Source organism: Sus scrofa, unplaced genomic scaffold (genome assembly GCF_000003025.6).
Source record: "Sus scrofa isolate TJ Tabasco breed Duroc unplaced genomic scaffold, Sscrofa11.1 Contig1914, whole genome shotgun sequence".
Lineage (NCBI taxonomy): Eukaryota > Metazoa > Chordata > Mammalia > Artiodactyla > Suidae > Sus > Sus scrofa.
In genome coordinates this window covers 68,527-84,712 of record NW_018084979.1, presented here as the reverse complement: position 1 = coordinate 84,712, position 16,186 = coordinate 68,527, and the positions used below count along the sequence as shown (strand labels likewise).

General features: G+C 58.9%; 2 long non-coding RNA genes across 2 annotated transcripts; both read right to left on the bottom strand.

The window, feature by feature from the left end:
- Positions 1-237: 237 nt before the first annotated feature.
- LOC110258365 lies at positions 238-4,618 on the bottom strand. The gene is made up of 3 exons (XR_002341127.1): positions 4,482-4,618; positions 1,803-1,876; positions 238-1,634 (listed from the first exon to the last, which is right to left on the bottom strand). It is a non-coding gene; the product is annotated as an uncharacterized LOC110258365 (long non-coding RNA).
- A 4,046-nt stretch (positions 4,619-8,664) lies between these two features.
- On the bottom strand, positions 8,665-14,262 carry LOC110258356. Its single transcript, XR_002341099.1, has 2 exons — positions 10,427-14,262; positions 8,665-9,060 (listed from the first exon to the last, which is right to left on the bottom strand). It is a non-coding gene; the product is annotated as an uncharacterized LOC110258356 (long non-coding RNA).
- Between the last annotated feature and the right edge of the window lie 1,924 nt (positions 14,263-16,186).

The following is a 16,186-nucleotide window of genomic DNA, read 5'->3' as shown; positions in this document are numbered from 1 at the left end:
CGAACCACCAGGGAAAAGCAAATCAAAACTACCAGGAGATCACATTTCATCTGTTTGAATGGCTATTATCAAAAAGACAAGAAGCAACGAGCATCGGCGAGAAGGGGGAAAATCGGAAACCTGTGTGCATTGCTGGTGGGAACGCAAATGAGTGCAGCTGCTACAGTAAACAGTAGGGATGTTTCTCAAAAACTAAAATTAGAACTACCACGCGATCCAGCAATTCCACTAGTGGGTATTTATCTGAAGAAATGAAAACACTAGCCCAAAAGGTACCCGCATCCCATGTTCATTGCAGCATCATTCCCAATAGCCAAGATGTGGAAACAACTTAGGTGCCCATTGACAGGGGGATGGGTAAAGGAACGGTGGCTTAGATGTATGATGGAGTATTATTCAGCCATAAAGAAAAAGGAAATCCCGTATAATGTAATATGTTCAATGGAATATTATCCGGCCATAAAGAAGCAAATCCTGTACAATGTAATGGGCACAGTGGAATATTATTCAGCCATAAAAAAGAAAGAAATCCTGCTATTTGGGACAACGTGGATGAGCCTGGTGGACATTATGTTATGTGAAATAAATTGGACAAACTAAGACAATTACTCTCACATGGTATCACTTAAAATGTGGAGTCTGGAAAAAAAAAGGGGGGGGCCCATGGGAACTGAAAATAGAATGCTAGTTGCCAGGACCTTGGAAGTGAAGATACGTGTTCAACGTACAAAGTTCCAGTTAAAGATGAAAAAGTGTTGGAGACTAATGTCCAGCATGGCGCCCGTGGTTAACTCTAATGTGTTGCAGGCTTGAAAGTTGCTAAGAGAGTAGATCTTAACCCTTCCCATCTCAGAGGTAAAAGGTAAAACACTGTCAGGTGATGGGTGTGTAAATTAACTTGATTATGGCCAGTATTTCATAACATCCAGGTATCCCAAATCATCACACTGTACACTTTTTGATTTTTCTTTTTATGGCTGCACCTGCAGGGTATGGAAGGTCCTAGCTAGGGGTCGAATTATAACTGCAGCTGCCATACTACACTATGGCCACAGCCACACAGGATCTGAGCTGCATCTGCAGCCTATGCTGTGGCTTGCAGCAATGCTGGATCTTCAATCCACTGAGCAAGGCAAAGGATTGAACCTGAATCCTCAGGGAGACGATGTTAGGTTCTTAACCCGCTAAGCCGCCACAGGAACTCCCCCATAGTACACTTTAAAGGCACACGATTTTGTCAATGATATCTCAGTAAAGCTGAGGGGTGGCGGAGAGAAGGAAATTCTAACCAACAAACAAATGCTTGGCATCATGCTCTGCAGGCAGGTGTGTTCTACCAGTTACCACCTCGTGGTGAAGCTTGGCCTGGATCCTTACTAGTGAAGAAGAGAATGGCTCAACCCTCCCGCTGGCCATCAGCGTTCTCAGAGACACCCAGCTCAGGCGAGGCTCCTCGGAGACGATGATGGGACGCGGCAAAGCACGGCCATTTCATCACTCCGTCTCAGCACAGACAGAAACAAGGGCGCCGTGTCAGCCAAGGCATCCAGTCACCGAACACCAAACTGCCCCTCTCTTGGCTGAGATGAGGGACAGCTGCTTCTTTTCCAAAGGCAGTTGCATCTTCATCTAGACTGCACAACAGGTCGATGGTGAGCCCAATCATAGACACGCCTGCTTTCTGACAGGCTCCAAACCATCTAGAGCACCTCCCTGCTTCCCTGGTCCCTCCCCCCAAACCTCCCAACCAAGCTCTCATCAGACTGTCAGCAGTTCTTTCCAGCACTCTCTCATCCACTCACCCCCAGGCTCCCCCCACGTGTCTTCTTCCTCAATGCTCAACTGCAGGCACGAAGCTCCATCCCTCTGGGCGCATCTGTAAAGTGGAGGAGCAGGAGTTCCCACTGTGGCTCAGTAGGTTAAGAACCTGACTGGTATCCATGAGGATGTGGGTTCGATCCCTGGCCTTGCTCAGTGGGTTAAGGATCCGGAGTTGCCGTGAGCTGCGGTGTGGGTTGCAGATGGGGCTTGGATCCCGAGTTGCTGTGGCTGTGGTGCAGGCCAGCAGCTGCAGCTTCGATTCGACCCCTAGCCTGGGAACTTCCATATGCTGTGGGTGCAGCCCTAAAAAGACACAAATAAAAATAAAAGAATGGGGAGTTCCCGTCGTGGCGCAGTGGTTAACGAACCCAACTAGAAACCATGAGGTGGCGGGTTCGATCCCTGCCCTTGCTCAGTGGGTTAACGATCTGGTGTTGCCGTGAGCTGTGGCATAGGTTGCAGATGCGGCTCAGATCCAGCATTGCTCTGGCCCTGGTGTAGGCCAGCGGCTTCAGCTCCGATTAGACCCCTAGCCTGGGAACTTCCATATGCCGCGGGAGTGGCCCAAGAAATGGCAAAAAGACAAAATAAATACATAAATAAATAAAATAAATACATCTCTTAAAAAAAATAAAAGAAAAGAATGGACGAGCAATGGTGAGCTCAGTGAGGGCTGTGGCACACCAGACCCTCTATCGCCGACAGGGGACACTTTTGCTAACAGCCTGGCCAGCTGGGCTCCTACCTGCTCTCAGAAACCGAGGAGAGGGGTTGGGGGTGGCGGCGGGGTTTGCGCTCTGCTCACCAGAGAGCCCAAGGCACAGACACTTGGCGCACATTATATCCTGCCTTTTCAGAAGCAGCTTCCCCAGGGACCCCCAGAGCTGGTGGTGCTGTTAGGGGAGGAGGGAGTCCCCCAGAGATATCCTGGACCTCAGGGCAAGTGAGCCTTGGTGGCTCTTGGGGACAGCTGTGCATCCCAGGGGTGGCTCTTGGGGACAGCTGTGCCAAGCTGCCACTGGCACTGCACAGTTCAGACCCTGGACTGGGAGGCCTGAATTTTGCAACCACTCTTGTCCCTTCATTGATCCAGACTCACAGCTCGCAGTGTCCTTCCACAGGCTTCCAGAGGGGCTGGGGGCTGTGGGGCCAGAGAAGGGGTGCAGTCCTGTGGGGTTACCTGGGTGATGAGGGGGTGGGTAGCAGGTGATAGGCAGTGGAGGCCCCCAGGTGAGAGTCTCACTGGGGCTGCTGGTGGGGGGGAATGTATCTGGGAAGCACCTCCCCCCTCACGTGTGCCCTGACCGTGTGTTCTAGAAGTGTGAGAGGAAGCCAGCAGTCAGAGCCGGGGTCCCAAATGGGCCCTGTGGTCTTGTGGTCTTGGGGGGCTGACAGGGCGTTGAATGTATGCCTACTCAGTAGAAATTTCCACTGTTTGCATTTTTCATTTTTCCAGCTAGACACTGAAGGCTCAGAGAGGCCTGGGCCCACCCAGGGTCACACAGCAGATTCTTGGGGAGCAAGGGGCAGCCCAGGTCTCCCGCCTCCACCCAGGGGCTTTCTACAGGTGTGGGCGCTCCGGACCCCCGACCCCGTGCCAGCCCCTCACCCCGCTGGGTGTCCCCCAGGCCTAGAGTTGACCCCCGCCACTTACACCCCCCAACCCCCCGCCCAGCTCAGTGGAGACTGTGTAACGTCGTCCGCCCTTGGCCACAACCAGAGGGGCCCGGGCTGGGTTTTATCTTTCCCACAGTCGAGCAGGGGTCTGCCAGCTGCAGCCCCGCTCGCTCCCAAGGCAGCCCCCAGCCCTCCTCCTCCCCGCCAGGCCGAGGGGGGAGAGGGAGGGGGCCCCGGGAGGGAGGCTGAGGCTCAGATGGCTCGCCCCTTCCCCAGGCGGTTCTGGTCCGCCGGCTGCCCACGTTCCCACAAGTCCCCAAGCCTGGGGGGGAGAAGCCCCTCACTGTGAGGGACAATGGCACGCAGTCCCCCAGCGGCTGACCCCCTTCCCTGCGGCGACAAGGTCAAGATCTCTCGCAAGCCCCTCACTGCCTACCGCCCTTTTCCTTCCCGGCCCCCCTCCTCGCCCGCCCGCCCGCCCGCCCGCATCCGGCCCCTTTGTCCCCCGGGCCCGGCAAGGTCTGCTCTGCGTCTGTCTCTCCACCCTCCCCCGCCTTCCACAGGCCACGGCTCGCCCCCCATCCTGTGCCAGACAAGGGCGGCCCGGCGCCCCCCTCCCAGCTTCCGGCCCCGCCGCCCCCGCCCCCGCCCCCGCCCCGCCGGCCAGGACGCGGGAGTCGGCGGCGGTGCGTCAGCCGGTGACTCAGACCTAGCGCGCTTCATTTATTCAATAGCTCTGGGCCTGAAAAACACCGGCGAAATTGCATCCCATTTTCCCCAAGCCCATTAGCAACCAGCAACCTCATTCTCCGCAATTCCGCTGAACCACCCTGGACGGGGGCGGGGGGGGCGGGGGGGGTCTTTGTTCAGCTGCCGCCCCCACCGCCCCGAGAAAAGCACCAACTTCTCTTTGTGAAGCCCCGCGTGCAATGGTCTCCGGTAGTCAGGGGTCAGAGGGCGCGGAACCCTGCAGCCGCAAACCCCTCCCTCTGCCCACTGAGCCTTGTTCTGGCCCTTTCTTGGCCCCTCATGGCTTTACCTACCTCTCTGCGCACTCTTGGCACCCCTTCAAGATCCATGGGTCCCCTAGTTGGATTTCTCCCTACCCCCCACCCTGCCCCCAGCCTGGCAGGACTCAGCACTGGCTGTCCCTGTCCTGATACCAGGATGTTAGTTGGAACGGAACAGCTGGCACCTTCCTTTCCCGAGGGTTTGCCATCAGGGGCTGTGCCAGCCTCCCCAGCACTAACGTTCATCGCCCCTGCCTTCCCAGGGGAACCCCAGCTCCAAGCAGTGCCCCCCGCACCTGCTGGTGCAGGACCTCAGGCAGATGCTTCCCTGGGCCTGAGCTGATTTTTTTCCAGCCAGAAACAGGAAAGTTGGTATTAAAAGCTGTCAGACAGGAGGCAGGGGCCTTCCTGCGGCTAAAGGATAGCGAGGCACTTTGTAATCGGGGTCCCCCTGGCCCTGGACAGCGTCCGGGATGCTGGGTTCATCCCCTCGTGCTGAGGGGATGACCCAAGGGTCTTTCTCCCCGACTTGAGTGTGGGCACCCAGTCCCATTAACTGCCCCAGGCCTCTCGGGGTCTCACTCTTTTGTCTCCTGGCCTTGCCCTTGGCTGGGGAGGGATCGGGCACCACTGGGTCTCTGTCCAGAGCTTGGAAACCGCTGGTTAAGTGGAAGTTACATGCATGAAATATTAACGCCCACTGATGGTTATCGCCTTGTTACAGGTTACAAAGTGCCAGGGAGCTCGGAAAGGCCAGGGAGCCCCGGGTCCCCAGGCCGTCGCTGAGACTTCTTTTGCTGCAAACACAGGCACTCAGAGTCCCCAGCAGAGAGATGGAGGGGGCTGCCCAGCTTCAGGCCAGGAGCTCTCCGGGGGACCCACTGTGCTGTGCACACCTGAGGCAGGGAAACTGGAAACCCACGGGTGTTGGGGTTTGAGGGGACTGATGGAGTGACCCGCCGTGGGGGAGGGGCCTGCGCCCTCTCTTTATCCCAAGCCCAGGCAAGGGGCAGCCTTAGTAAAGGCCAGGCCCCCTCTCCCCCACCCCCCTCGTGTGTACCAAGCAGCCACCAGCCCTCTTCCTCCTGGGCCGGCCTCAGGAAGACATTGGCTCTGTGAGCAAGATGCCAAGTGGAAGATGACAGCAGACCAGACGGGATGAACAGCAGCCCTGCTGACCCGGCCAGGATTCTGCAGGAGGGGCCGGCCTCGGTCCCGGCTTCCTGGGGACCCAGAGAGCCTCTGTGTCCCTGACCACCCGCCTGTGGCTCTGCTCGCATCTTCCTCCTTCTGTGAGGGAGAGGCTGGTGCAGGGGAGATCTGTTCCATGCACCCCGTATCCCCTGTGTCTGCACAGGTGTGGGGTGGGGGTGGGAGAGGCAGAGACGGCTGGCAGAGAGACTTCTGGGTGGTGGAGCTCTGGCTATCCGCACAGCACTCTGTGTGCCAGGCTTGGGCTCAGCTCTCTCTCCAAAGTGCCCAGGTGGCGCAGTCAGGAAACCGAAGCGCCGAGGGTTCGCGTGACTTCCCCACGGCAGGTCCATGGCAGGGCTGGGCTGGGTGCTCAGGTGTTCTAGTGTGTGGTGCTGGCAGGGTCCCCATCCCTGTCTTCAGGGTTGAAGGGTTAGAGCCCCAGTGCAGAGTGAAGCACCTTTGATGCTTTGGTCACTTGCCCTTCCCACCCCCGGTCCCCCAGCCCTGTCCTGAGGGTTGGAATGTAGTTATATTCTGGAAATATTCCTTCTGCGAGGAAGCTTGGTCGTATTCTTGGGAGCGCTGACCTCAGCCCCGGTCCTTCAGTTGTGTGGCCCGACAAAGGAGGGGTGTGCCTCTGCACAGAACTCAGAGCAGAGACCGTGCCCCCCGTGCCCCGGGGAGCAAACGAGCATGGCCATTAGGGGAACTGGGTATGAGTGGAAGTGACTGCCCCCCATCAGAAAGAGGGCTCGTCACCAGGAGGTCCGTGTGGGGTTAGCTTCATTAGTGACCAGAAGAGGGTGAGCGTCCTGTGGCTCGGCCACATCAGACCATGACCCAGGGACAGTTGCACAGGGGTGTCCGTTGCTCTCGTCTCAGAAAGAGCCCGTGAGAAGCCATACTTCAGAGGCCAGGTCCACTCTGACCCCAGACCTTTCTTCTAGCCCAGCTCTGGATCCAGTCCTCACCTGCCCCCCATGCCCACCACGCCTCACCTCTGCTTCCCGATTCCCTGCCCCGCTTTTGCACCCTGCCCAGGGTCCCTGACCTTGGCAGGCACCCAGAAAGCCCCCTCTTCCCCAAGGGCACATCTGTGAGTGTGGCTTTGAACACAGCACTCTGTTCCTGCCTGGCACACAGCAGGTGCACAGTTGTCGTATCACTGTCAGGAGAGTGAGCCAGCGCCAGGGGATCGCCCCGAGGAAGGCAGGCCAGGCTGGGGCCACGGTAGGAGATGTGCCATCTGAGGTTGTTCAGGAAGCCAGCTGCTTGGCACCTCTGTGTGGGGGTCTGGACACAGTGTGGAAGTGAGAGTGAGGGGTGGGCTTGCGGGTGAGCCAAGACGGCTTGTGGGACTGAGAAGGTGGCTGACCTTGGGACCACCCTGTCCACACCTCTACAGCCCCCAAGAGGTGACCTGAGCAGGCCAGGGACACCCCCACCCCCAAACACACACACACACAGAACTGCTCCCACGTGCGGCTTTCTCCCAGGACTGGGAGCTCTAAGAAGACACCCCCCGCTCCCTCAGAATTCCCGTGAGCCACTGTGGGCCTCTGCCTCAGGCCTAGGTGTGGCTCTGAGGGTGACCCCCGTGGTCCTGTTTGGGGGTGCCTTCAGGAGCTGGGGGCCAGGTGGAGAGGGCACAGGCCCTGGGCATTGCGGCCACTGGCGAGGGGTGGTCTGGACCATCAGTTGTGGCTGGTCTCTGGGCCAGGGTGAGTCTGGCTGCAGGTGCGATGTTACTTTAGGATCCCCGGGGACCTTAACCAGCCATGGGTCAGCGGCAGGGAGCTCCCACTTTAATGAGAGCCTGAGAACCTGACCCAGTCAGCGCTTCCCACTCGAAACCCATTTCACGCTCAGCCCATTTGGGCCAACACCCTGTGAGGTGGATGCCCATTTTGTAGATGAGGAAACTGAGGCTCAGGGTCAGTAAGTGACAAAGGCTGGACTTGAACCCAAGTCCTTGTGGGAAGCTCACACCTATCAGGCCCCATTTCGCCAGGTTTTTCACGTGCAAGTTTAGCCCCCTCCAACCCCCCCCCAGCACCCCCACCAGGTATATCCATCCAGTTTGGGTTGGAAAGGCAACCTTACGCCTCTTCCCCAAACTCAGAGTCACTTTCAAGAGTAGAAGGGAGAGTCTGTCCATCAAGGGGACTCTGGGGAAGAGGTGGCAGTTTCCCCGGGGGAGGGGGCCAGAGCTCTGGGGGTCTGCCTGGGGGCTGCGCTCACCCAAAGGTCTACACCGGGGCTCAGACACCAGCCAGAGCAAGCTCTCTGGGCCTCGGTGTTCTCCTGTCAGAGGAAGGCTGTCCACCTGGAGGGTCCTGGCGGGGGGGGACTGCAGAGGGTGCCCCCCACCCAAAGCCCCTGCCTTTCCTTTGCCGCAGAGCCAGGCCGGAAGCCAGGATGTGCCTACTCCCCCTGCCCGGCGGGCCGAGATGGAGGCAGAGCGCGGGCGAGAGGCTCTGGGGAAAACAGCATGAGTCACCCGCCGGCCAGAGCGTGTCCTTCCCGGCTGAGAACCGGCGGTGGCAGGTTTCATAGGTAATTATGTAATTTATGAGGCTCCCGCTTGGGGCGGCGTCTGAGTCAGCCCGGCTGTGTCGTGACCAGGCGGAGGCTGGCAGAGCGAGGCGTGGGCACCGACTCTGCCCCTGGGCCCTGGCCTTCTCTGCCCCTTGCGGGGGCTGGTGGCTGGGGCTGGGGTGGGGGGGTGCATCTCAGACCGGAGACTGAGACCAAGAGGAAGTGGTGTCCTTTCATGGCCCTGGTTCCCATAGGGGGCTGTGAGCTCACAGGCAGGTGGCAGGGGCGGGTGTGTGTGTGTGGGGGGGTCCTGAGCAAGCCCCCACCCGGGCTAAAGGAAGAGGCTCCCTGCACAGTGCTTTGTGGGCAAAGGTCAGGGGCTCGACGTGACCAGCCCTCCCAGAGGCAGGAGGCAGGCAGCCTTGGTTTTTAAACCCCCCTCTTAGTGAAGAGCCTCTCTGAACATATAGATACACGAACGGACTTAAATTTTTATAATGTCTTTATTACTCAAAGAGCCTGACAACATTCAACATGTTTGAAAAGGAACAGCAGGAATTCCTAGGTGCTTCTGAGCAGCGTTTTCACCTCCCAGCGCCGCTGTCTGGCGGGAGAAGCAAGGGCATTGGCTTTGGGTTCATCTCCAAGGGTCCACACAGTCCCTCCCCACAGGCCACTCGAAGGCTGGTCGCTCCGGCTGTGGGATTCGCCCCCTGGTACTCCGTATGCGTCCTTCAAACCGTGGAGCGGAGGGGTGCAGAGGCCTACCCCGGCTTCCTGGGTGAGGCAGGGCAGGGTGCCCTTAGCATTGTCCGACAGCAGGGACCACTGTGCCGTCCGGAAAAACAGGAGATGCGATCCGGACAGGGCAGTCTGGCCCCTGAGAGCGGGGGCAAGGCACAAGGGAGTCAGGAGGGAAGCCCCAGAGACCCCTCCCCAAGCCCTGACTGTGGACCGTGACCGTGCCCACGACACTTGACTCCCTGGGCCCAGCTGGCACAAGGGTCTGCCCCTTCCTGCTCCCTCCTGCCCCCCACCGCCCTGAACAGAAAGGGGACAGAGACGTGAGCCCTTGGGGGTGTCGGGCTCGCTCCCTCTCTTTTCCTCCCATCATTTCCCCTCCCCACCAGGCCCCCTCCCTATGCAAGCCCCCCCTCCTATTTTTCCTGGCTGAAACCTGCCACAGACACCACCACACCCGGAAAGAGATAAATAAATAAAAGAAAAACAATGTCAACTGTGAAAGGCAGTCCAAAGCTGAATGTTTTCCGGCCTGAGTTAATTACACTTGAAATTGGCATGTTTACTGATGGGGGATTTCAAGTTAGCAGAGGCACCCCCTCCCCAACTGTTTGTACAGTAAAACTCAGCAGGCTGGCGGCTCCCCCAGGCCTTGGCGGGCCCTGCTGCTCCCCTGCCAACCAGAGAGCATAACAGAAACATCTATTTTTGAGTGTTAGAGAAAACGAAGATAGCCCAGATGGTGGGAAGCGGCATCCTGGACGGGTTCCCGCACCCCGGACCCCACACCTTCTCAGCAGGGTCCTGCCCCTGGGAAGACCCAGAACCCTGGGGTTCGGGCCCTGGCATCAAGGGCACAGCCTGGTTAAGCCTCCCGCACGCTCGCGGCCGCGCTGCCCATGAGCGCTTTCTTTCCTTCTCCGCGGCTGGCCAGCCTCTCCTTCGAGCAAGGCCGCATGGGGTGGGGAGGGAGCTGCGGGCTGGAGTCAGGAGACCCTGTTTCATTCAGTCACTCAACACGGTTTGAAGCCCAGAGGAGCTATGCTAGGTAAGGTGGCCCCAACTCTCATAACCAGGCGTGGGCTCCCTGGACCCTGGGAGCCCAGCAAACCCCAGCCCTGCTCCAGGCCCAAACAGGAGGCAACGAGGGGCCCTTCTGATGGGCAATGACCTAGTGAATGTCTCTGGGATGGGGCCAGGCTCGCCGGCGCATGGCTCACACTTCTCTAGGCAGAAGTGTGTTCCTTGTGGCCGCCTCTGGCCCAGCCCTTGGCTCCTGGCTGGGGTCAACCCAAGGCTCTATGGGATGTCCATGCACTGGCCACCTGCCGAGTGCCAGGCCCAGCGTGCCTGTGGATGAGAAGGCCATCAACATCGCAGGGTGCCTTCCACAAGCTAGATTCCCTACCAGGCACAGGGCCCCCCAGCGACCACACCAGAAACAGCCTCTGCCCCCGCCTCCTGCCCCCCGCCCCATGGAGCTTGCAGATGGGCCAAGGAGGTACCTGCTAATCAAAGCATCAGAGAACGGAGAGTGGACTGCAAGCTGAGGTTCTGTGTGGAGGGTGGATCAGGGAGGGCTTCCTGTAGGAATGGGCACTGGAGCAGAGCCCTGGAGGAGGAGGGGCAGGCATTACAGGTACAGGTGCATCTGGAACGAATGGCAGGAGGGACTCAGAGGTATGAACACAGCAACTACGGCACCAAGGGCACGAGGGGAAGCTCTGAGACGAGTGCCTGCCCTTCCTCGGGTCCTTCCCCACCCCCAGCCCGGCACTCAGTCCGCCAGGCAGGCGGCGAGGCTGCACACGCGTGGGCCGCCCTCCACTGCCGCCGGGATGATGCGAAAATGAAGAACGCCGCTCCATCAAGCCCTTGCTTCCTGGCCCTCCAGCCCGTCCCCGCCGTGACGAATGGCCTGCAGCCTCCACGGGGTCTTTTCAGGGGCCTCGGCTGCGGAGCCTTGGTGGCATTTGGTGGAGATTTATGTCCAGCTTCCCTGGATTCTTCTTAGTTTCTCTGCTGCTTTATCCCCTCAAAGAGCACACGTTTATTTATTCATTCTGCAAACGTCCTTCCAGCGCCTCCTGTGTGTGTCCGCCTGGCAGTAAAGACCTGATTCAATACCCTCCCGTGTCGAATGCCTACTCTGCGCTGGGGTCTGAGACCAGCTTTGATCCAGGCATTAGCTGAGCACCTACTATGAACTGGCACTGCAGCATGAGGCCCTGGCTTCTGGAAGCTCTGTGGCAGGGTAGCAGCATCAGGCCCCACCCCCTGCCCCCTGAGAAAAGAGGTTTTGAGTCGCCCTTGGCGCTCTCACGGCCCTGGGTTGCTGGGTCACTCTGTTGTTACCATGAAGGAAACTGCTCACTTGCCACAGGTGGGTCTTGATCCCAAAGCTTCAGATACCCCTTAGGAAAAAAGCCAGGACAAAGCACTCTCCCCTCAGCCCTCAGACTTCTCGCCTGTGTGACGGTGTGCGCAGAGGGTTGGGACAGGAGAGGAATAAACTCAGCCCTGCCATTTGGGGGGGTCTTTACATCCTTGAGGGCCCATGAGGCCCCAGGACTGCACAAGCCATTGTCTCTGTGCTCGGTGGTACACGGAAGGGTGGGGGGAGCAGAGAGGAGGGGGACCCTGGGGCTGGGTGGGAGGCGGCTGGCTCTTCTGACAGAGCAAGCAGGCCACTCTCCAGGCCAGGGGCCGTGGGCACTGTCCCCGACTGAAGACACTCTATTCCGGGAGTCATGGCACCTAATTGGAGGTGCCAGGTGGATGCAGGGAAAAACCAGGAAAAGGACGGCAAACTGAGTGTTGGGAAAAGCGAGCCAACCCCATCGTGCAAAGAGCATTTGGGGAGCCAGGGCTCTTGCCCCCACAGGCACCGGAAAACAAGGGGCACCCCTGAGTTTGAACCTGTGGCTGGTTTACCTAAGCGGCCCCTGGGCGATGGCCCCCAGTCACTGACCCTCTGGCTCAAGCGTCCACAGTGACTTTCCTCCGGGCTGCTGCAGGGACAGACATTTTCATTCTGTTGGTCAGATGAAAAAGGCCCTTTGTTTATTTTCTCTTCTCTTCAAACAATAGATAAACCAGTAATTTGGCTTTTAATGAAATTCTGCACCAAGCAGCACAGGGTCACCATCTTTGGGTCGAAAATGAGTTTGGAACATGCACGCTGCCCGGTGCCTGGCACCCTAGGCTGACATTTTGTCTCATGCATAATTCTCAAGTGGCAGCAATGTACCCAGTGCTTCTCCCGTGTGGCAGCCTGGGAGACGGGGGTTGGGGTGCCTGTGCTCCTTAATGATGTGCTGTGGTGTGGGGATGGTTACATTGGAGCTATTAAATAAGGCTAATGTTGCCTCCCCCCCGCCCCCCACACACATTTAATGTATTCCAAAGATGTGTGGATGCATTAACAGCAATTTTCATCTCCAAATGTCCCCATTTACTGAGTTCCATGCATAAAATATTAGCCCTGACACCACGTTCCAGCCTGTTGCAGGTGGAGTTCCCCAGAGCACCTGTTTCTGAGAGCTATGGAGTTTGCTAGAAGGTGGGGGAGGGGCTCAACTGGGGTCTGTAGGGTTATACTGGGGCTTGTCACTTCTTTCAGGGCCTTGGGGGACCCCTGGAAAGTGGAGAGAAAAGCCCAGCCTCAGAAGCAAACCTCAGACTCTCAAAAGACATCCTGGAAGGGGCAGAAAAGAAAAGGAAAAATCAAACAGCTTTTAACAAATGTGAAGAAATTCTAAAAACCAATTACCATATTCATGTGCTCATCACCACATCTTCTTGAGTGCCTCCTTTGTGCTTGGCACTTTCCTGGGGATTAACTTGATAAGGTCCCAGCCCTTAGGGAGTCCATTAGTCAATCAACAAACACTCACCATTCTTTTGCTATGAACCTGGCCTGGACTCCTGGGCTAGGGGCACAGCAGGGAACAGGACCGAAAAAAATTCCTGCCCTGAGAAATCTAAGAGTCTATGGGGGGAGAGAGAAAGTAAATATTAATATGGATTTTTGGATAAGCTAGAATGAGACAAAGTGGCTGGGAAGAGGTAGGGGCTAGGCTGGGTGATCAGGGACAGGCTTGCTGAGCAAGAGACATTTCATTGCCTCCATAATCTCAAATCCCAGCTCTAAAAAGGGGACAATTACTGGTGGAGGCAGGGGGAAGCCGTGAGCAAGAGATTCTGCTGCATGTCCCAAGAAAGGAGTAAGGAAGCCCAGCACCCTGGATGGAGGGTGGGCGCTGAGGGCCGGCTGCAGAGAGGAGGCCACCCAGGACTCAGCTCCCAGCAGGAGAATGGATGGATATAAAGTGGGGAGGGGGTGGGGGAGTGGCACATGGTAAAAGCAGCAAGGAATAGGGGGGTTGTGCTTGAGTCACTAGCTTCTGTTTTGGAGCCAAGCATGAGGGCAGGGGAGCCACAGAGGGGCTCTGGGCAGGGTAGAGAGCCAGACTGCACTCTGGAAGGTTCTCCCTGGCAGAAAGAGGAGGGGGACTGGAAGAACACCCAAGTGAGGGCGTGGGCAGCGGTCCAGGCCAGAAAGGATGGTCCCTCCAGCAGGGCTGTGGCTCATGGGCTGGAGAGGAGGGGTGGGGATGGCAACAACAGGAGGTGGATCTTGGCGGCCTGACACGCCACGGGCATGGTCACTAGCGTCTTTCCTGGAGCTGGGGCCACCCCTCCCCAAGGGCCAGGCACGGAGGGGCCCCCGACCCCAGGAGGAGCGCACGGGAGGAGGGCATGCACAGAGCTGAGAGTTTGAAGGCAAGGATGTTTTCTCACAGCCCTTGGGATGATGCGAGCCTGGCTCAGAAAGGGCTTTCTGCAGCCCGGGAGGCAATTAACAAATGCCAAACTTCCCCCGGTCATACTTAGGAGGCCCTCTTGGAATTCACCTTTCCGGGGGCCTGGACCCTTCTCCCATGTTTCCAGCGATCGTGGGGTGGTCTGGGCAGGGCCGGAGAGGTGGGGGTGCCTATGTGAAATGAGAATCAGCAGGTAAAGCCTCGCCCAGCACCTCAGTAGCAGGGCCCTCGGGGACGGAGAGTCCGCTGCATGTTGCTCTCAGCAGCTCTCCAGAACAGAAGCAGCTGGAAAATGAACAGGCCAGGGGCAAAGGTCCTACACCAAGTCCATAGGTCAACCCGCGCAGAGAGCTTCCGTTCCCCGGAGTCGGCGCCCTGAGCAGAAGTCGTCCAAGGCGGGATTCGATACCGGAAAGAGGTTGACTGTATAATATTCATCGTATAGAAAGTGAACACCTCACAGGCAACCTGTTTCAGGTACCACTGAGCAGGGCTGACTGCAGACGGAGGAGGCTTCTTCCTCAGACGGCCCCGCCCCGCGGCCCCGCCCCCGCCCCGCGGCCCCGCCCCGCGGCCCCGCCCCGCCCCGCCCGCGGCCCCGCCCCGCGGCCCCGCCCCGCGGCCCCGCCCCGCGGCCCCGCCCCGCGGCCCCGCCCCGCGGCCCCGCCCCGCGGCCCCGCCCCGCGGCCCCGCCCCGCGGCCCCGCCGAGTCAGCATGTGCTTGGCTCTCTCGGATGCTGGATGCTGGACGGTGAGTACGACTTTGGCGAGCGAGCAGGAGGCATGCAAGGCGGGATTTGATACTGAAGAGAGGCCGACCGTGTATTGTGCGTCTTGAAAAATGCGGACGGGCCACGGGCAGCCTCTCCTCAAGCACCAGGCGGAGAAGCACGCACAGCAAGCAGCCCTTTCCCGAAGAGGTCCCAAAGCTGACCTCTCCTAGAGGTCAATCCTCTAGGGGCTTGGGATGGGTGGGGAAGCGGCCAGGACACACCATCAGGCACAGGCCATGCACAGGGGCGGCCCTGGGTGGGACGCCTTGCGAAGGAGCAGGCGCCGGCCTGTAGGGGGCTCTCCAGGGAGCCCCGAGACTCAGCGCCTTGGGCGTGGAACACGGACGGAACCCGAGCCATCAGTCACACACCAAGCGAAGGCTTCATGATCAGCCCCCAGCGCAACCCCCAACTCTCCCCAACGTCGCTGGGCTCTCTGGGCAGCTCTTCCAGGGTGGAGGAGACGCTGAGGGTGAGCAGGGAGGAAGACACGCTTCACGCTGAAGGCCATGCATTCACGTACCCTGGCGAGGGGCGGGCCGGCTCCGGCCTGGCCCTGCACGTGAGTGGCAGGTAGGTGGTACTGAAAACAGGCCATCTGTGTTATATTCGTCATTACTAAAGCGAACTCATCACAGACAGCCTCTCCTCAAGTACCCAGAGTGGCATCTACTCCGCGGCTGTGCAGCAGGGATGGTCGCCTCCCGGGAGCCGTCCTGAAGGTGGATCAGATACCAAGCGTGAGAGGAGACAGGTGACAAAACTCGGCACCGGCCGGACGTGCACGCCCTCCCTGCCCAGTCCCGCCTGGGGGAGCCAGCCCTCCTCCTCGGCACCGGCCCCAGCAGTGACGCGAAAGCCCCACCCGGCCCCGGCCCCCACGAGAGCTTCATTTCCAAAAGGTCCTCCAAGGTGAGATGTGATACTGAGAAAAGATCAACCATGTATTATTCGAAGTCCATAAAGCGAATATAACACGGTCGATCTCCCTTCAGGTACCAGGAGAGGTGCTGAGTTGAGGAGCCAGCGACGCGCCCAGGCCCAGGGCCCCGCAGGCTGCAGTGGGTACCGACGGCTAGTGGACCAGGTGAAGTACATTCGAAACAATTACTTTCCAACTGGTCGACCATCCGTCCTGTACCCCAGAGTGACGCTGATACCATGCTTCTTCCGCAAGGTGCCACGGCCTCCTCCGAGACGGCCTCTCTGGTGGAATTTGATACCGAAAAGGGGTTCACCGAGCAACATTCGTCGTCCAGATGCAAAGTTGCTCGGGTAACCTCTCCCCGAGCACCAGTGGAGAGACTTGGATGCTTGGACCAAGGCAGATGCTTCAAGGTGGCCTGTGCTTCCAGAAGAGCCCCCCCCACCGCCGCCCAGGGCAGCTGAATGCTGGGCATCCAGGGACTGGGCTGTCACCCTTGACAAGGGCCGCCCTCCCCCCTCCCCCCAGTTGCCAGGGCCAGCCACCCATCACCTCCCCCGAGGGAGCTGAATCTAGAGACCCTTCCCGGAAGTTAAGCATGAGTCCCAGGAAGAGAGGTGCCTGAGCTTGGGTGCCTTTTTCCTAGATGGCCACCCACAGGGTGCCCACAGACACCCGAAGGTCCCCTTTCCCCAGCTATCCCATCCACAGGCTGTCTGCAGATGGGGCCCGGCCCGACGC